This window comes from Marmota monax, unplaced genomic scaffold, assembly GCF_021218885.2.
Source record: "Marmota monax isolate L192 unplaced genomic scaffold, Marmota_monax_Labrador192_F-V1.1 WCK01_AAM20220418_F8-fsc00003, whole genome shotgun sequence".
NCBI classification, from domain to species: domain Eukaryota; kingdom Metazoa; phylum Chordata; class Mammalia; order Rodentia; family Sciuridae; genus Marmota; species Marmota monax.
In genome coordinates, this window is record NW_026694084.1 from 23,939,815 (window position 1) to 23,960,676 (window position 20,862).

Genomic DNA, 20,862 nt, shown 5'->3' on the forward strand with positions numbered 1-20,862 from the left:
GTGCTTGAGCAGCCTTAAATAACTGCACGGGCAGTTGAGTTGGTGTCACATATGGGATTTTTTTTTTTCCCTTCCAAATTTTATTCAGAAGCTGCTGAAGTCATAACAAGTTGCATTAGAATAAGTGTGCTTAAATGATTTACGAAGGCAGGACAATCTGGCTGGGTGCGCACACACACTGTCGGCATTATTTATTTCATGCCTGTGTACACAGCAGGCACGTGCCCAAACCACTGTATGATATGTATTTTCAGAGGGATCAAATTGGCCTTTACACTTCTGGCTCAGATCTCATAAGGCAAGATGCAATACAATCAGTGCCATTCCTAGACAATGTATTTGGGCTTGCTATTAAGAGCTTCGTCCAAAGACATGTGGGCTGATAGGGCAGGGGAAACCCCAGCTTTACTACAGACTGAAAGACTACAATGGAAAACCATTCATAGAGACTAGATCAGGCTTGCAGTAGAAACTCCCGCAATGACTGGGAACAGTGGGGAAAATTAAAGCTAAAATATATCGAGAACTTACTGCATTCCCACCCCCTGCAGGGCACTTTATGTCCACTTGCCTGTTTTATTTTTCAAAATCCTAAAATGCAGGTAGAGGTATGCCTCCCCTATTTTATGGAAGAGGAAATTAGGGATCAGCCTAATTTGTCTAAATTCACTGACTAAGCAGGCAGGTGAGCTTTGAACTGAGGCTTTAGGAAGACAGAGCCCAAGTTATTATACACAATGCATAGAGTTTCCCTTGCTTAATGCTTTTGGAAATGTGCCATGAACTAGCCAAGCGACCTCTATCTTGAAGGACACCATGAGGATCACTATCAAATCTACTGGATTAATTTACGGTCTTCTAACCTTAGATGTGTGTGGCATAGGGACAGAGCTCCTATGCAGCCCTAGTCAGATAGGATTTCCTATCTATCACATCACTCTCAGGTGGTGGTGAATAGATAGTGAAGATATGAAACAAACGTCCATTCTTCTGCTATACTTTATTCTAGCCAGGCCCACCTTTAGAAGATGAAAATCTCTAGACCTCTTTCTAAGACTTCATGTTATTTTTATTCTTCCAACTTGTCATGAGGCTTTGGTGTGGGGATCTACAAGATGCCTTTTAATTCGCCTATAAGCTTGTGTGGAGTCCCTGCTGTGTGTGCAAGTACCTGACACCATGCAGACAGACTAGAGGATAAACATCAAGCCTGCAGAAGATGATGCTGTTTCATTCATCCATCCATTCCTCCATCTGCCATTGGTACTTACATTGGAACCCTACGTATTACCAGGAGCAGGTAATACAGTGGTGAACAAACAAACAAACAAACAAACAAAAAATCATGTTCCTTTACCCTACAGAATCCACTACCTTGTTTGGGGAAACTGAAAGGAAATAACTAAGCACATAATAAAATCAACAGCTTGGAGTGAATGGATCAAGGAGAGAGAGGACATGGGAAAGAAGTCTGACTTAGGAGATGGAGATTAAACAGAGACCTAAAGGATAAGTGTCAAACAGGACTGGTGTTGGGGATGCAGGGGTGACAGTAGTTGCAAAGGCTATTTACGACATTTAAAATACATCTGGGAAAGCAGAACATACATGCCACAGCCAGTTCTCTTGACAAGTCAAAAAAAAAAATCTTGCTGTGACATAAATTAAATCCATAGGATGTTATACAAAACAAAGGCTGGGACTTCTTACTGCCTGGAAAAATAAGTGCTCCTATGTTAGAGGTCTGGAGAGTCGAGAACTTCCCATTGACAAATTGATACTAATGGAGCATTCCAGATTCTACAGCCCGCTGAGCAACAGCTGAGGGGCTAGAATTAGGAAAGGTAGCAGAATACAACAGTTACTAATATGGCATTATGTAAAAATGTGGATGTGTAATCTGTATTTGGGGTAAAAATGGGAGTTCATAACCCACTTGAATCTAATGTATGAAATATGATATGTCAAGAGCTTTGTAATATTTTGAACAACCAATAAAATAAATAAATAAAAGAATTAACCCATGTTACAGACAGGAAAGCTATGGCAGAATGTGCCTTGGCAACTTGGCTAGAGTTAATGAAACACACTTAGGACTGGGGCAGTCCATTTTACCTGCTCTGTCCCCTAGGACCTAGAAACTCACCCATGGACCCCTTACTTATGAACCCCTTTTCCTGTTGCCTCAAAATCCTACAGGTTCTGTAGAGATGATGCTGAGTCCCTAAATAATCACATTTTCACAGTAATTAAAAGCCCAATTCCCTAATTCCCTAAATGCATGAGCAGCTTGAATGCCTGTATTTTGCCCTAACGTTGCACATCTCTAGGGTGAAGGAAAACTATGACTTAATTGCACAAAAAGGCAGCCTTCCAATAAAGTAGCATTGGACTGGGAGGAAAAGGAAACCTGAGCCTGCTGGAATGGGCGCCCAGGGAACGAGGCTGCTCACAGCATGGGCACCCAGGAGTCTGGCTTCTGCCGTTCCTCAAGTACGAACTGCTTGTGGGGAGAAGCCAGGTGAAGACATCTTTCTGCTCCAGTGACAAGTCCTTCCTGCTGCCTCTAATCATTAAGGTGAGAGAGGTAGACCAGGGAATTTCAGTTATTAAGGCATTAGCTTGGATTGGAGCCAAGCGCCAAAGAAAAGCCACAACTGGGCTTCACCCCAACAAAGATGCCGTTTCCATCCATCTTCCTCTTAGACTAATTTAGGGATTACGAGACCTCCCCAAGAACTTCCGATGCTACAAAATAAAGATCATGTTATGAGGCTGGATCAGGTCACAGCACTGCTACCTGTATCTTCAAGGATGCTAATCCCTTAAGAAAAAACTAGGAAGAGTTGAAAAATATATACATGCATACAGATGATAGATCACAAAATACATTTTCTGTTCTTCAAATCAAAATCCTACTTAGAATAAGAAAGCTGCTAGAAAGAGTTCAAGGAAAGACTTATAAATAATACAAAACATGTTTCAAAATAATACCTTAATAGGTAGAAATAATAACAATGTAATGACCATGACAATGGACAGCAACCCCATGTGTTCAGCAATGTGCCAACAGCTTCACATTACAGTGTCGTGCTCTAAGTATCACGACCTCTGAGGTTCATATACACCATGACGCCCATTTCACAAATGAACTCAGAGCTGACAAGCTGAAAGAGATCCAATAATTTGCTCAGTTATTTTCACAGCCGGTGAAAGAGTTACAACCTGAACGTGGCCCCTGAAAGTGAAGTGTGAGATGCTGCTGAACTTCACTGGCACTTCACATTGGCAACTCTGATGTCATGAGGAGAAATGTTATAAATGAGATCCTTCAAAGCATTTCGTATGGAAAAGATTTTGGTACTCATTCCCATATGTACCATGAAATGTAAAACATAGAACTACATGTATGCTGACCTTAAAGAGGCTTATCTCTATGTTTTCTGATAGCTGCATTTTGGATAAGTCAATGCATTCAGTTAGTTTCTCTCTCTGTCTCTGTGTCTGTCTGTCTGTCTCTCTCTCTCTCTCTGTCCCTCTCTCTCTCTCTCTCTCTCTCTCTCACACACACACACACACACACACACACACACACATCTCTTCTCTGATAGGGTTCTGGGCACATGTTCAGTTGTCTGAAATGATCAACAACAACAACAAATATATATATATATATATATATATATATATATATATATATATATATATCAGCAGCAGGTGCTTTCAATTCACCTGCCACGTGAGATCCTCTTGTAAACTACTCAGTGATCAAAGGTATGGGCACCAAACCCAGCCACTGCTTTAAAACCTTTTGGAGGCTGAGTGGAGATGAGAAAGAAAAAGTCAGAAACTGCTCAATAGTTTTGTGGGGGGGAAAAAAAGGAAGAAAATAATGAAGTAATTGAGAGTAAGTAAATTCAGCAAACTGAAACCAAATTAGAACAGCTTCATGTCTTCTCACTACTTCTGATGTAGAAATTTGGAGGATATACATGAGGGGAAATTCTTTTGAATGGGTTTTGGATGAATCCTTACAAAGTAACCTAAGTTAAAGATATAAACTACCTACTTGGATTCAGGTGTGGGGTTTACATGCATATGCTGTTTCTGGACAATTCTATCAGAAGCAAGAACCAAAAAGATAAACATTCATCAATGAAATGTGTTCAGTAACCTTATTCTGAGATGCTACTGTTTATTACTTTCGTGGTGTTTTAAACATACATCTAGATCATATACCTTTATGCATATATGTATTTAACATGTTTTCAACACCATAAGCTGGTGACTTTCAGTAATGTTCTTTGTAAAGGAAAGAGAAGAACATATTCCACAGAGTAATCTGTTCCGGGGACTCTATAGTGCACAATTAGAGAAAATTACCAGCATGATCCTGCTCACAGATAGATTCAGTTTCACCCATACTGAATCCACACATTTCTTCAAGTAATTGCTCATTTCCTAATCATGAGATTTCATGTCAAAAGTCTATATTTCAGGTTACTCATGAGAAAAAAAAAAAAAGGAGGGGGGAAGATCCCGCAAGACTACCTACACTCCCTTGGGGCAAATTGGAAGGTGCTGCTCTCATTTGTGATGTCACTTACCTGGCCCCAGGAGGCATTTGAGCCAGTAACCTAGGTCGATAGGTAAAGTGGCTGGAGGTCAGAAATAACTTGCCTCAGAAGGAGGGAGCCAAGCTAGAAGCAGCTGTCCTATCCAGTAAGGATTAGTGATGTCACTGCAATATGAAATGCTTTATGTGGGCTATAAAATTATCCAAACTCAACGCAGGACATTTTGAGCTTCTTTCCAAATGAGTCTGGCCTCTCTCTACCCATCCAAACCATGTCCTCTTCCCTCCGGGGAACGTACTTTATGGCCCCAAACATGAAACCACAGACATCTACACCCCTCATGCAACATTAGCAGAGTAGCCACTGCACATCATCAGTGCTACCCACTTAGCCCCCAGTTGACAGACCCTGATGGGCATCCTCTGCTAAGTCTGCTTACAACCTGATTCATAATTTACACAAGGTATTCAGGCATGGAAACTAAGACATAAAACATTTATTGACAAAGGGAACAGTCTGTCATTTTAAAACAATTATGTTTCTTTAAGAAACTGACAAATTCCATATTCTTCAATTTGTTTATTGAGCCTTATAGGCAAGTTAATTTCTGAATTTGTGGGTGTAAAAGGAAAGCAAAAAATTCTGTGTGCTCCCAGAAATTTTTATGTTGGAATTCATCATGATTCCTTGAGGACCAAAAAAAATGGGTGCAGTGGCCATACCTCCTGAGCTCTCTTGTGGAGACAGCACTTACTATATGCTAAAAATCTGGTCAACATAATGTATACAGGGGACAACTAAACAGTGAACATTGATATTTCGGTATGGATTTTAGCCCCTGGACACGAGTGTGAAACTTTGCAGTTTCCAATTTATAAAGCCCACAGAACAGAATTTGTGCCCCGCTGATGAGTATTTATACACTAGAGATGCGGAAATGTGTGCTGTACAAGCAAACCATGCTTCATGGTTAATTTTGTTGCCAGCAGGATAACAATGTATGCTACAAACTCCAGCACAGTCTCCCTTGCTTTTAAAGAGACCGCATGGCCAGGAAGCATTAACTGCACACGGCATTACCATCCATTAAGAATGTAGCCACTCGCTTCAACCAGTAGATGGGGTACATCCACATGGCAAGTGTTGTCACTGAACTGGCCTGGGGAGAAAGGAGACTAGATCCTGCTTCCTCCTTCATAACCCCCTCCCACATAGTCAAAAACTACCAAGTGGAGAGGGCGAGGATGCAGCTTACCTCTAAAAAATGCATTTGTGGATTTCCTGACTTCTCTCTCATTCCAACTACAGTATAAATTGACAGGGGTAGAGACTAGTGGATGGAAATACCTTATGCACACCACATGGATGACACACTGTAATCACACACCACTCAGTCAGTCACTTTCTTGTTCTTGCTCTGGGCCAATATGTACTGAGTGCTCACTCCATCATGATACTTCTGCAAGTGGACAATTATTGCGGGCTACAGACACTGGGGACATGCAGATGTACATTGTGTGCAGTTAGGATTGTGAGGGGGGTTAAGAACTGACCCGCAGTTCAGTTATAGGTGGAGATGTCCCCCACATGAAGACTGAGTGGTCAGGGGAGGCTGCTCTGAAGAAGCAATACTGACCCTCAGGTCTGAGGGCTGAGGAGAAGCCCACATCCACAAAGGGCTGCAGGAAGTACAATTCAGAAAGTGGAAACCATAGGTTTCTCATGTTGGAACACTCTTTCCACACTCAAGGAACAATGGAGACAAAGCCAGTGTGGGTGGGCAGGATGGGTTGGCAGAGGAAGGAATGCAAGTGACAAAGCCAAAGTACCTGTCTAACAGGGCAGTGGGTGTCCCTGGTTCTGATGCATGCTCATGGACTTCAGTGAAAACACACACACACACACACACACACACACACACACACACTAGGTGTTTCATTTTCCAGTTGCTACTTTAAATTCCACATAGCAACTTCATTTGCTTCTCAAAATAGCCCTAAAAGGTAAGTACTATTATGATCATCCTCTTTTTTTTATAGAGAAGGTAACAAAGGCACAGAAGGTTTGGTCATTTGCCCTTCTTGACACAGCAAATGTCAGAGCCCTGATTAAAACTCTAGCAGTGTGACTCCAAGGTGCATGCTTTTAACTTCCACATTCTGAGAAGCATCATTTGATTTAAATGCTACTCTATATATTTTGATGAAAGTATGTTAAGTCTAGTCTACACACACACATACACACACACATATACAGTTGGTATTGCTTTGGTTTGGTGGCAGAGAGGACCAGTGTGACCCAAATAAGAAATCTTCAATTTGGCAATGAAAATGAGACTAAGCGGACTGATAATCAATCCCTACTCTTGCCAGACACCAACTTCCTCATGAGTCTGCCTTCTGTACACTGGTCCCCAAAGGACAGTAAATCAGAGTGCTAGATATTTCTGTAAAGTTTCAAACAGAGAAGCATCCTCTGCTTACTCTCCCAGGCTCCAGATGGCTCCAAAGCCTGGCTCCTTTCTCCTGCAGGTACTTCAGACCTTCCAGCAATGCAATTTGAGGGGGAAGGCGGAAGGTCCAGAGCTGGTGTGATCTTTTAAGAAGCCCCAGAGAACCCAGCAGAATTTCATACATGCACATAAGGCAGCATAAATCACTGCCCACTTTTTCTACCTGGATCCAATTTTCCAAAAGATGAAGTTGTTTTATATATTGCAGAAAAGGTTTCTGCTGCCAGTTAACAAGTTGCCTGCCACACTTTATCCCAACCTCTTCCATGAGCAAGAAGGTGCACAGAATTTTAGCAAACTCACATATAGACCAGACAATTCTATAACTACCCCATTCTCTCAAAAGGAAGAAGAGTAATGGTGAGAAATGGTTTCCAGCAAGATGTTTAAAAAAAGATAATCCTTAAAGTGCATATTTCAAACCAATTGAAAAAAAATCAGAGGTTTTTACACACAAAAAAATCTCCCAGACCAAGAAACATTTTAACAGGTTTACACATCTTTCTTTATACCTAAATTATAAGTATCCTTGACTTCATACAGCAATTTATGCACATGTATAAGAAGCCCCAGCTGGGAGTGGTGGCATATGCCTATAATCCCAGAGGTGCTCGGGAGGCTAAGGCAGGAGGATTGCAAGTTCAAAGCCATTCTCAGCAAAAGCAAGGTGCTAAGCAACTCAGTGAGACCCTGCCTCTAAATAAAATACAAAATAGGATTGGGGATGTGGCTTAGGAGTTGAGTGTCCCTTCGTGTCCCTTATAAATTCCTGATTAAAAAAAAATTAAAAAAAGAAGCCCCACAGGACAGATCATGGTTACTAAGGCTGGCACACTGTCAGGTTGGACTAGATATCCCCTACTTTCCTTCTTTTTCTCCAAAAATACACAGATTTTTCAAAAAGTAGAAGCTGTGGTATTTCCTGCAGAGGTCACAGTCCTAGCATTCACTCATCTGCATAAAAGATGAATTACCATGATGGAAGCCCAAAGATCTCAGGGCCAGAATGAGTGCCAGAGATGAGCTAGCCACGCTGCGCAAAAGTTTTGTTTCCTATTTATTGGATTTTTCATGGAGGCCAGAAGGCTCACATCAAACCTCCATTACTTCAACCTCCAGGAAAGAGGGACCTCTTGCATCATCCTCTATTCAGTGTTACCCAGGCCTTCTGGTCACAGAGGGAGAAAAACATCCACGGGCTGCCTTAGAAATGACTTCCTTTTGTCTTTTCTTGGTGACAGCTTTCTCTATTTCCCTCATCCCTCGGGGGCACTTGGAGCTGGAGTATTCCATCCCCATTGTTTCTGCCGGGGTCATTCTACAGGCAGAGAGAGTTATGGGTAATAGTGTTCGTTTCTGACATGAGGACTCACCAATCCCAGTCCTGTCTGGAGATGATGACGCTGATCTATAAATTGCTGTTAAGAAACCAGGTGGTGGCATACACTGAGTGTCCCAGAATGGAGTTAGAGTACTTTAAGCTACTCTCAGCTGATGGGGAGGAGGGCAATATTACACTAATAAAGGAAATGGGCATTATGGTTACTTGTTACACGGAACTTTTCCTTCCTCGTATAAATCCTAAAAGTACGAAGATTTAGACAGCTAAAATCTGGGGCTCAAGATGTACCTCAGTGTAAGAGCACTTGCCTAGGTTTGATCCCCAGCACCACAAAACAAAACAAAAACAAAAACAAAAACAAAAGGCAAGTAAATAAAACCCACAAGCTATCTGAAAATCATTAAAAAGACATTTTTAAATTGTAAAATGTAATTTTCAATTCAGCAGAAATTTCAGCTCAAGGATGACTGATAAAAACAGGGCTAAGTGGCTACCTGAAGTAACACAGCCAGTGGCTACCTGAAGAGAGCCAGGATTCAGCCCAGCTCTCAAGCACAAATATATCTGCTGCAGTGTGGAACTGTCTGTCCGCTAGCGAACTAAGGTAAGCACTGTCCACCACACCTTTCTCCTAGAATTGCCCAGAGAATCAGCTGAGCTTGCACATGGGAAGGATGGTTCAGAACCAGCTGTGCAGGTGGAAAGTATAATTATTTCATCAGGAAGCAGCATCTATTAAAATTACAGAAACCTAGATTTTTATCCCTTTTTGGTTATTTCCCAGTAGTACATGATTAGCCATTCTTGGAGATGATTCTATGAGCTGGTAAGAAGTTTTTGCGGGTTGGTAAATCTTTCTAAAACTATTTCCAGGCTGTATGAATCTTTGTCTAGGAATCTGTTTCCCTGGCCTTTCAAAAAATGAAGGGCATTTTCCTTTGTTCATAGATAGCTTTCCTTCTTACTACCCTTGGCAATAAAACCAAATCTAAGAATATAAATGACCCCAAGGACATCTAGTTTGCTTTCCTTACATATAATCCACCCCTTCTTTCAAAAAGAAAGCTTCGAAATTTATAGTCCAGGAAGATGGGTGGAAAAAAAAAAACTGATGTTATTTGAATGCAAAATCACTGAAGTGTGGATTTTTTTTTCAGGGGTGGGGGGCAGGGAGGTAATCAGTGGTGGGAGCAGACACAGAAGAGGAGGAGGAGGAAGAAAGGGGTGGGTGGAAGGAAAAGCCCACCTCTGTGGTAATTCAATTTTTAGCTGTTCCATGGAGACAAACCAATTAGTGTGGATTGTCGAGGTGGTTTGTATGAATTGGCTACCTGCCCATTATGAATTGGATGGGGATTAACTAGCTCATTCCAAGCTCTCCACCAAATAGCAAATGGCCATATGAAAATGATTTTCAGTCAGTGAAAAATTGGCTGGATTAAAGACTTGGGGGTAAAATCCTTGATAATGTTCCACTACTCTTCAAAGAGAGTTTGACTGTTTCAGATCTACCTACTCCCCCTGAATCTCTCTCTACTCCTATGTTTTTCCTCTTTAAAAGTTCTCTTGCCCCCAGGAGGAAACATCCATTCTTAAACTCGACTACTAACCAACCAATGAACCCAGCCATGGCTCATCTGTACTAACAACACCAATTATGTGCTCCAGCATAAACCTTGTCAGTTCCTAACCCTGCATTTCTCAAAACCTCTTGGTGAAACGCATGACGATCTAATTTGTGGGTCTCGTTCAACCCACAGTTCTAGAACTGGTCCACCTCTAAAGTGAAACCTGGGCTCCATATTGAAGGATTCAGCCCAGAAGGTTGTTAGCCCTTTTAATCACTTGTAACTGGACTTTTCCCTTATTCCGGGGACCAAGTCCTTACTTCATATTCAGGCTCAGGAACTGAGACCCAGGGACCGCTGCTGGCCAAGAGCATGCTTTACTGGCTTTTCTCCAAGCAAAAGATCCCTCCACCAGGGTGAACACCTGATGAAAAAAGCCCAGGCAGTTGTCGGTGGCAGCCATCTGTGGCATCCCGTGGGTTTAGATGGCATCCCTGTGGGTTTCCACATGAGAAGATCACTGCCTCTCTTCCTGCCATCCAGTCCCCTCTGGGGAGCCACCTGATTCTTTTGGCTTAGGTGAGACTGATCACCCTAGTGGCAGCACATGATCAAAGTGTGAGCCAACAGCACATGGTCACATTCCCCAGCCACATAGGGTGCTGGGAGTCATTTAGGAGACATGGCTGCTCCTCTGGCAAGCTCTTTCAGTCAATGTTGATGCCTGCACTAGGGGTAGGAAGGGGTTATATGTGTGTTTGTGTGTGTGTGTGTGTGTGTGTGTGTGTGTGTGTATATATCTCCTTCCACATGTTCTCGCCACCAAGTGGTATACTGCAATGAAAACATGTCTCAAAACAAATTTTAAAGTTTTGTCAAAATCACAGCCCAGGAAGCAGGGTCTGTTACCCATGCCAGACTCTGAGCACTGAGCAGCCATGTGGACAAGAGGTCGCTCCTTCGACTTCCTCCACTGACCTCCCCACTACTCCCAAATCTCACTTTTTGCACAACTTTGTATTCCCGGGCATGTGTGTTCTTCCTGGAGTGTGGGACCTCTTGCCAACACCCACAGGCCCCCTGCCAGTGTCTCCCACACTCCAGCAGGTAAGGCTTCCCTCCAGACCCCAATTAACCTGCCCGAGTTGGCCTCCACATCCAAATGGGGATGGAAACCAATTTGCCGATATAGAGTATTAGATCAGGAATTCCAATGAGTAAAGAAACCTGACTTTTCCATTAAGTAGAAGTTTGTTTCTTCAGCCCACAGGATTAGAAGGACAAACTTCTACAAATATTCCACCTTAACTCAGATCCAAGTCAGAGCTGACTACGGGGCTGGTGGGCAGTTCAAGTTCCTGAGTATTGGATGCTTGAGAATGTTCTGGTCTCAAATGCATGATGAAATCAATTAGCAGAAACTTCTCAAATCCTCCAAAACATCAACCTCTTCATCATAAAACATCAAATAAACTTAGTAAATTTACTTTGCTCTAGCCACATTGGCCCTTACTGAAGGATGGCATACTGGGAACAAAGCCCATATTTCAATGTAATGGTTCATTTTATAGTATCCATATTCTAATGTCAAACATAAAACCACCAGCATATAAGTTCCTGACTTAAAACAATCCTATTTGATTAAGCTACATTTTAGTGGATTCTTTTTGGAAAGAAAGGGTACTTCAAATTCTTTAGCCATAAATATTCATATTCCCTTGCTCTAGCATAGACTTCCCCCTCTTGGGAATACTCTTATGCTAGGTGAGTAGTGAGTGCTTTCAATATATAGTTGAGAAAATGACATCAAACATAATTGTCTTTTAGATCATGAATTACCTTTTAAGATTTAGAGAAAAATGCATTTTACCATGAGAGATTAAGCAAGAAAATAGCATGAGGTGATATCACCACCCCTAACACAAGAAACAATGGACCCCAAGCTTGAACACTGCTGAAAGTCAATCATGAAATGATTCAATGCCATTTCTATACTTCTAAGGTTTTGCTCCTTACTTCACGAAAACTGGATTTAGGAAAATGAAAAAAATTTCATCTAAAGATGACCAAATTATTCATCGGCTATTACCATGAGGGCTAATTTTTCTGAACACATAGCAAAACTAAAACTGAATTGATCAAATGTGGTAACAACACATCCCTGAAATTGTAGGGTAAAAGGGGAGGCACAGGGGCATTCACACATGTCCTGTACCCTAACTTCTCCCATGATTTTAAGAAATGGGTCACCTTTATTCAAGCAGTTGAGCACTGCTGTGCCTGGATATCCACCCACGTTCAATATCTGCTGCCTGCTAAGGACTTGCTGGCACAGGGGAAACAAAGGTGATCTGAGAGCTGATACTGTAATGATGTAATGATGGGCATCAAGCAGAAAGAGCAAGGAGGGGTCTGTGTTGATCTTGGGTGTACCATGTGTTTCCAAATTCTAACAAACTGTCTAAAAGTCTACACTATTTGCCATACAGTGGCTTTGCTCACAGTGAATTCATAATCATGCCCAGGCAGCTCATTCATAACCAGTCCTTGGTCCACATTTAATTTATTGTTATGCAACTTGCTCTGGAGTAGGAGGCCTCTACCCACTGCAAGTGCTAGGAAATAGAAGGCAATTTTACCACTGCATGAAGCACAGAGAGATTGGGAGCCTACTGAAAACAGGCCTTTGCCACTCTTAAAGAAAAATCATTAAAAGCAGCATTTGGAGGAATTCATGAAGCGAGTTTTCATTCCAAGAAGGCTAAAGCTATAGAGGGGAGGAAAAAGCAGAAGGGTAAATACTAACTAACTAGGACAGCTCACTTCAAGGTCAGAGCTCAAGTTTTGACATTTATAAGGAATTTCCATATGAGTAGTATCTAACACAGATATTTTAAAAATATACCCTAACATGCTTTCCTTTTCTTTCTTTTTTTTTTTTTTTTTTTAGTTTTTTAGCAGTGCTGCGTGTTGAACCTGGGGCCTCATGCAAGGCAGACACATGCTAGGCAAACACTCTACCCCTGAGCTACACCTCCAGCCTTGCCTTTCTTTAGTTTGAACTTTATCCCCATATGGTTTCCTAAAGTAATTGAGAAAGAATCAACCCTAAAAGCCCTTTGATTATTTCATTGTACAATTATGTGGATAGTAGGGCACCTTCTAAGCATGTCCCTCTAAAAATGAATGGCAAGGCAGAAACACATATACCGGAATATCTGGCACCAACCACAGGCTTAAGTATTAGAGCCTTTCCTTCAGAAAGCTCTGTAAGAAGCTCTCATCCCCAGCTCTGTGAGGGGCTTTTGCACACATCTGTTTCAGCTCAGTCCCCCAGAGATGTCTAAAATCTAATTAACCAATTAATTTGCAAATATATTCTAATTTATTCAAGGCAGATTTTCTTGGTTGTTAAATTATCTGACAGTGAACCATATGCAATACACACTCACTGAAATACCACAGGTTGGTTGTCCTGTTGCAAGAATGGATATGTGCATTCTGGTCCATACATATTTCTATCTCCCAATGATAAAATGAGTTGGCATTTCCTCCATCGTCATTAGGTTGCGCATGCTTTGGGGAAGCATTGAACAGAGTATTTGTGACAGCAAAGGATGATCTTGCACACTCAGGTATAGTTTCCTAAATGTGTTCCCATAGTATCCCCTTGGCAGGGCTGGAGTGGGTGTGGTTGCTTAGGAGCAAGGAACTAGAGATGACAGTGTGTTTTGTCTTAATCTGCTTTTCTGGGTTGGAAGAGGGAAATTTAAATTATAATAGAAGAATATACTGTCATACTGGGAATTACAAACCGATGTTAATTTGCATGCAGAACTCTGTTCTACAACAAGGCAGCCACAGCAGGTAATATTGTTTACTCAGACAATCAAGTAGTAATTTACTGAACTTGTGGATTAAAAAAAAATAATAAGAAGGGATAGGATGTTCTTAATTGCTACATTGCAACATTTTATCCAGCTCAATAACTGTATAGCTACAGATAAGAACTGAGAATAACACTATCAAATGTTAGGGGATTGCCTAATTTACAAAATGAAGAGTATCTGGATGCACAGAGTTACCTAAAATTATGAAGCGTGGATTTTAATGTTTTCTGTGGCATCTTTGGATAACTGCTAATTGTGTATCACTAAAAGAAAGGCCAGATTTTTAAAAAAATATATATTGTATTTTATTCAAATTTGTATTTTAATATGGAAAAGAAATGTCAGTAATGTATTATGTGTCTAACATAAATTCTACTATTTCATTAATTTCTAAGACCTTCAAATACATAAATCAAATACTGAGGTAGGGGAAAAATTCATGTCCAATTCAGGGCTGAGGAGACCAAGATGGGGTTTGACATAATAGAGTCTGAATTTTCTCCAAAGATGAGGGAGAAATGAGAGAAAAAGTCGTAGAGTTTGCTGTTATCTTAAGGTCTGTATCTCCTACAAAATTCATGTTGAAATCCTAAGAGTGATAGCATTTGGAGGTGAGCCTTTAAGTGGTGATTTGGTCATGAGTGTGGAGATCTCATGAGCCCCCAAAAGAGCGCTCACGTCAGTCAGGTAAGGATACCATGAGAAGCTGGCAGGTTGCAACCAGTAAGAGGATCCTCTACAGAATCTGGCCATACTGGACGGGCACCTAAGTCTCAGATTGCTAGTGTCCAGAGTATGAGAAATTAATTTCTGTTGTTTATAAGCCACCCAGTTTATGGTATTTTGTTCTGAAACTCAAACAACTAGGAGTACAGTAAATACTTTGGTCAGTTCAAAGTAGTCCACCATAGAATAATCTACAATTGCAAATTTTTCCTGACAATAAAATTATAATTTCCTCTGAAATAGGGAAGCATTAAGAAAATGAGTAAGCATGACTAAGACCAACATGGACCTCTCTCTCATTTGTAAGAAGAGAACTAAAATGTTATCAGAAGGTAAGCACCCCTATGGGATTGGGGCGATTTTCAACCTTCACATAAATAAAAACAGCTAATCAATATTCAGAGGAGATTCATTTGGCATTTCTGTTTTGTGTTTCTGGTTGTTTGTTAAAATGCCATCAAAACATAACATACTATGACTCCCTTTACCAGGAAAGACAGGCTGTGTGGCTTATGAGAGGCTATAAGTAGCCTAGGAGAATTTCTTAGCTATCTTCTTTGCCAAGACATTGATCCTCTTCACCCCTGTAAACCTCAGTATTAGTACAAACCAAAAGGTAAGCAAATTTGAGCATAATGGGTCAGTCTTATAGTAAGAAATTCCTAAGTTTAAATGACCATTTCTTTTTAACATCCATGTCATAATGCTAGACTGTGTCATAATGCAGGATGATGAATGGATATATATTCAATGTCTTTCTATGACTTTTTAAAACTATAAGTAATAACCCTATCTTCTTTCTTCTAATTATCCATAGTAATTGGCTGATGAGCTATGTATGATATAATCCCAACAACTGTCTGCTAAACTCTCTTAATCATGGGCCATAAAAATGTAGATAGCACTCTACTGACAATATGAACTTACAAGTTCTCTCAACCAAATGGAGTCCAATATTGATGATAGCTGAAACTAACAAACACATCCCTTTTCTATCTTCCTCACTGTCAAATCCTAGATACAGGTGATTGCATTTTAAACACTGCCAGTTTTAAAACACCATTTTAATTTCTGAATTACTTCTTTCTAATCAGCCCTAAGGGGATCCTACAAAAGGGTCAGGCAGTTATTTTCCTTTCTATCTATATGTCAGACAAAAATGTAAGAGTATAAATTGCAGGTCAAAGGAAAAAAATATTGTTAAGTGTTGGTCAGGTTTTCTATGAAGGAGGCATCTAAAGACACTGCCAACACAAAAGGAGGTGCTCTTCTCCGGGCTTTGATATTATGGCTGGGAATCACCTGCTAAAGGATAGAGAAGGAAAAAAAAATATCAGGATGAAAAGCAGAACTGTGGTTCAGAGTCCTGGGTGCTAACTGCACATGTCAAACTATTTCAGGCGATGCCTTTACTATGTGAGAGTTGCTCTTTTATTTGCCTTATTTCCAGGGCCTTGTAGTTTCTAAGGGAGCAAAATAATCAGTTATCAAGTCCCTCTGTTGGGGGAGGTGGAAAGGGGGGGAAAAAAAAAGACAGGGAAGAATATGATGGAAAACTGAAAAAACCCACACCAAGACCTGGAATTCCAGGTTTCCATCTCAACAAATGTATGTCTAGCCTTTCTTCCCATGTAGGCAATGGACAGAGGTCATGGGGGCTGCTGCAGCAGGTGGAACCAGGCTGTAAATTCAAACCTTCCAGGGAGTAAAGCGGGCAACTGCCTAGTGGGAATTTGGATGCTACTTATACTCTAAGCCTAACTGTTTTCTGTATGAGCTTTCTTTAGCACGTACAGAAAACAAGGGAATTCGTGCAACAAATATTCTGAGCACCTATTGGTGCCAAGAAACTACATGAGATGCCCACCATGCAGAGATGAGTAATATCCAGGTCTTGGCCTAGAGGTGCTAAGAATTTAATCATCTTACCGTGGATCAAACAGCAACAATAAAGAGTGATGAATAAGATGTGCTGCAAGAGTACTCCAAGTACATCAGGGTGCAGTAAGATAGAGAAGCATCTAATTTGTGAGGGGTGTATCCAGAGGAAATGACACTTGAAATGAATTTTAAAGAATGATAGGATTTAGAGACGGGGGGAAGGAGGAGTATGTGTGTGTGAGCAGAGATTGCAAAAGAGCACACAAAATTGAGAACTTCATAACAGAAACAGGCAGAAGCAAGAGCAGTTTATTTCAGAAACACTCAAATTTATTTTAAAACACACTAGACTCCAGACCTAGAGACTAAGGATGGATCTTATAAAACTGCTTTTTAAAAATGCCCTCACACATGTGGTCCAATGGGATTTTGGAGAAATGCATTGCATTCCTTGTCTACAAAACAGATTTTGAATTATTTGCTATTTCTAAAAGACATTTTGACCTGTTAATAAAAGTAAAGACACAGGATGACGACAACGATGATGATGATGATGATGATGGTGATGATAATAATAATAATAAAAGATGTGGGCCATAGTGTTACATCTATTTGCAAAAGATCTTAATGTGGCCTTTTCTCTCCATCTGAGCCTTTTTCATGACAAAGTACAGAACTGACAATAAAGTAGAGAGATGACATGAAATTAAACAATTACTCATCACTAGTGATTGGAGATTTGCCTGTTTACTATTCATTTTTCATTCAATGAATACTTATTAAGCATATATTAAGTCTTAGGCACTTTTCTTCATACTCAGGATTGAACCCAGGGTTACTTTACCACTGAGCTGCATCCCCAGCCCTTTTTAAAAAAATTGTTTAATTTTGAGACAGGGTCTCACTTACTTGCTGAGGGTCTTGCTAAATTGTCAAAGTTGGTTTCAAACTTACAATCCTCCTGCCTCAGCCTCCCGAGTCACTGGGATTACATGACTTGGGCACTTTTCTAAGGTATTAAAAACTACAACAATAAACAACCACAACAAAAACATGTAAAGAAATGTCACACACAAATACTTATCTTGGTCTGTGGGAAAAAAGATGAAATTTAAAATAAGAAAACTATATGGCCAATTCGAACCTACTTTTCTATATATAGTCCTTGGGTGAATCTCAAAGCTGATCATGGCTGAGTGTGTCACAGAGGGTGCATTTAGCCCTAATGACTGAGGGTCTTGAAGACCTTGGATGGTGATCCTAGTCTCTTTTGCACACGTCTCTTCCTCCAGCTGGCTCAGCTTCGTCCAACATGAACTTCAGCATCTGCAATAACTAAAGACCAGTACAGCTGAAATGGCCAGACCTTCCCTGCCCTCACAAGGGAAGGTCACCAAATTAATAAAGAATCAGATGTAGGATGTCATAGTTGGAGCTGCTGCCCCGGGAGAAGCCCTGGGGAGTGGGAGAGAAGCCAAAGCCCAACTTCACGTAGGACCCCCTGGGGGGCAGGGTGTGGAGGGTGCTGGCTGGCCAGACTCTATGAGACTCTAGTGTCACTACTGTGAAGCTGAGGTGGGAAAAAATAATTAGGTCCCAAATCTGCATTAAAACATTTTTGCAGGATTTTGTTCTTGAAGTGGAAAACTGTTCCCACCGGGTCTATTTTTAACAGTTTTATTTTAAAGAGATCAGAAAACCTCCTTGTGTTGAAATTTCTCAGCGGGAAATTTTACAGTAATGCTAACTTAAATGCAGACTGAAGGTGACAAAGCAGAGGAGTGAGTGAACGGCTTCGCTGTGGAGATGCAACAGCTCCCCCCGCCTGAGCCGACATCTGGGCTCAGAAAGGCCCAGGACACAGCAAGGTGGTCAGATTCCATTCATTCATCAGGATACTGACAGCAAGCAGAATCTCAAACTTGGGCAAGGAACGAGAACATAACCAGCTCTGTTGTTGTTGTTAAAATGAAAGTTTTAATACCCCCCACCTGAAGTGAGGCAGAGGCACTATTTGAAGCGAATGGCGACACTTGCCTGTAATACAGAGTCCACATGGTGACAGAACCTGTGGTAGCAACCAATTTACTATGAGAAACACTCAGCCTATCACCTAGAGTCAGACTTTCTACTACAGGTTCAGAAATGTTGTTAAGAAGGGCGATTATTCTGACTACCCGCTTCACTAAAATCGAATCAAAGGGGAAACTCATTGGAAATAAGTGACACCGCTCATTCATTTGCAAGGTATTTGGTGAGTGACTGACTATGTGCAGGACACTTGAGATACATCATCAAAAGCAAACCCCCACATTCATGGAGAATTTATTCTAATATACCTATAAATATACAAGCCATGTTCTAGAAAGTAGGTGTCCGGGCCAAGTCACTTGCAATCCATTTAAAATTCTCTCAAACTGCTAATCTGAAGAGAATTAAGGCAGGAGAAAGAAGATTTTTAAAACAACAGACAGGAAAAAAAGCCATCATTTTAAATGCAATTGGCCCTCCCCGTTTCCCTAACACACTGGTCTAGGTTTACAATCTTCCTAGGATTCTACTCTGGAGCATGAGAACTATGAAAAGGCACTGTAGTGACCAAGATGGCACACCAGTCGACTTGGGCTGTTAAGTTGCTGCAGTTACAAATGACCCAGTTCTCAGTGGCTTTCAGCATATCTACTGAGGGTTGGCTGTGGGCCACAGTCCACATCGTCATATGAGGCCCGGGCTCCAGGGCAGCCATGCCTTTGTGACATTACTGCTTTCATGGCAGAAGGAGCAGAGAGAATGGAGGAGCCACTCAGCAGGTCTCCAAGCTTTCGCTCCCACGTGGGGCAGGTGACTGCAGCTCACATGGCATTGGCCAAAGCAGGTTAACACAGCCAGAGGTCAACAGTGGAAGAATATAATATTATCCCACAGCCAGGAGTGGGGAACAAAACAATCGATGATGAGTGTGTTGTAGCATTTATGAGAGTGCAGCCAACTACCAAAAAAAGATAGAAAATATTTCCAACCCTTTCATTTTCCTGGACTTGTGATTACTATTAAATTGTGACCAAATCTTCAAAAGGGAAATAACTCCCTTTCACATCATCATTCTTCACCAGACCAGATGCACACAGGATGGAGAATGAAACAAAAACAGCCTGGGGAAGTTTGAGGAGAAGAATTTTTCCTTCTGTGGTTAGATGTCAAACGATTTCTTTTCCCCCTCAATCATTCCTTTCAACACGAAGGTAAAGAAACTCAAGAAATGATAGCCTGGAAGCCTACATTTTCCTTTGCAGCTAGGAAATTCTTTCTGAGATTCACATGATACCTTATACTGGCAAGTGAAAGCAGGTAATGTAAGTTTCCTGAATTTTTCGACATAGCCATTAAGTGGAGTTAGACTACTAGAAAGACACACCTCAGCCAGCTGTAAAAATCATCTCAGGGCTTGTTTCTTAGCAACATCCTGAGGAATAAACTTTAGTATTCAGTCACACCAGTTCAGACCCAGCCTTACAATTATTGATACTCATTTCCTTTACTGTAAGCCTTAGCCATGATGATTCTACGACACCAAAGAAACTTAACAGATATTTTTTTTCCCCTTTTTAAAACAAAAACAACAACAAAAATATCTTTGAAAGTGAGAGTGAGTATAAGGGTATGCACAATAATCTAGAGCAAATACATATTTTATGGATTTTCTCAATCCAACAAAAGTGCTGGTGGCTGTGTGCACACCTGTAGTCCCAGCTAGTAGGGAGATAGGAGCCAGAGGATCACTTGAGCCCAGAACTCAAGACCAGCACAGAGAGACCCTGTCTCAAAAGAAAAAAGGAAGGACAAAAGAGAATTAGAAATTGTTCAGTACAGTCTCTGGTCAATCCTAAAAAGATCTCAGTTGGTATTCTTTGTGCCACTTTGGGAACAGAGGGCCAACCACTTAGGACATTCCTAAGTCATGTGTTTGTTGGGCAATTCTTTGCATATGTAGAATATGCTACCATGCAACCCATTATTCTGTATGATTAAAAAATGTTCTATTAAAATTCATAACTAAAGAATCAAGTTTTATACATGTTTGAAATTTTATATTAATTTATAAATAAGATTTTAGGGAAAATTGCATGTAAGCCTAGAACTGAATTAGTCTTGCAACCCCAGGAGCAATGACTGTCTACATAAATCATGAATGAAAGTCCCGTTCCATGTAGGAATTTTTGATAGTGTGTATAACATAAACAACTAATACCATTCCACTAGCAAGTCTGGTCCCATGCATGGACTCAGCCATTTATCCAAAGGACATTTTGAGTCACAACATGGACCTTATAACTTCACTTATCCATTCAGCTTCATTTGCTAAAGA

General features: G+C 40.9%; 1 protein-coding gene across 1 annotated transcript in view; it reads right to left on the bottom strand.

Moving 5' to 3' along the window:
• Positions 1–20,862, bottom strand: part of Ext1 (exostosin glycosyltransferase 1) — a 264,897-nt gene that overhangs the window by 47,407 nt on the left and 196,628 nt on the right. The gene's annotated exons all lie outside the window — the stretch shown is intronic.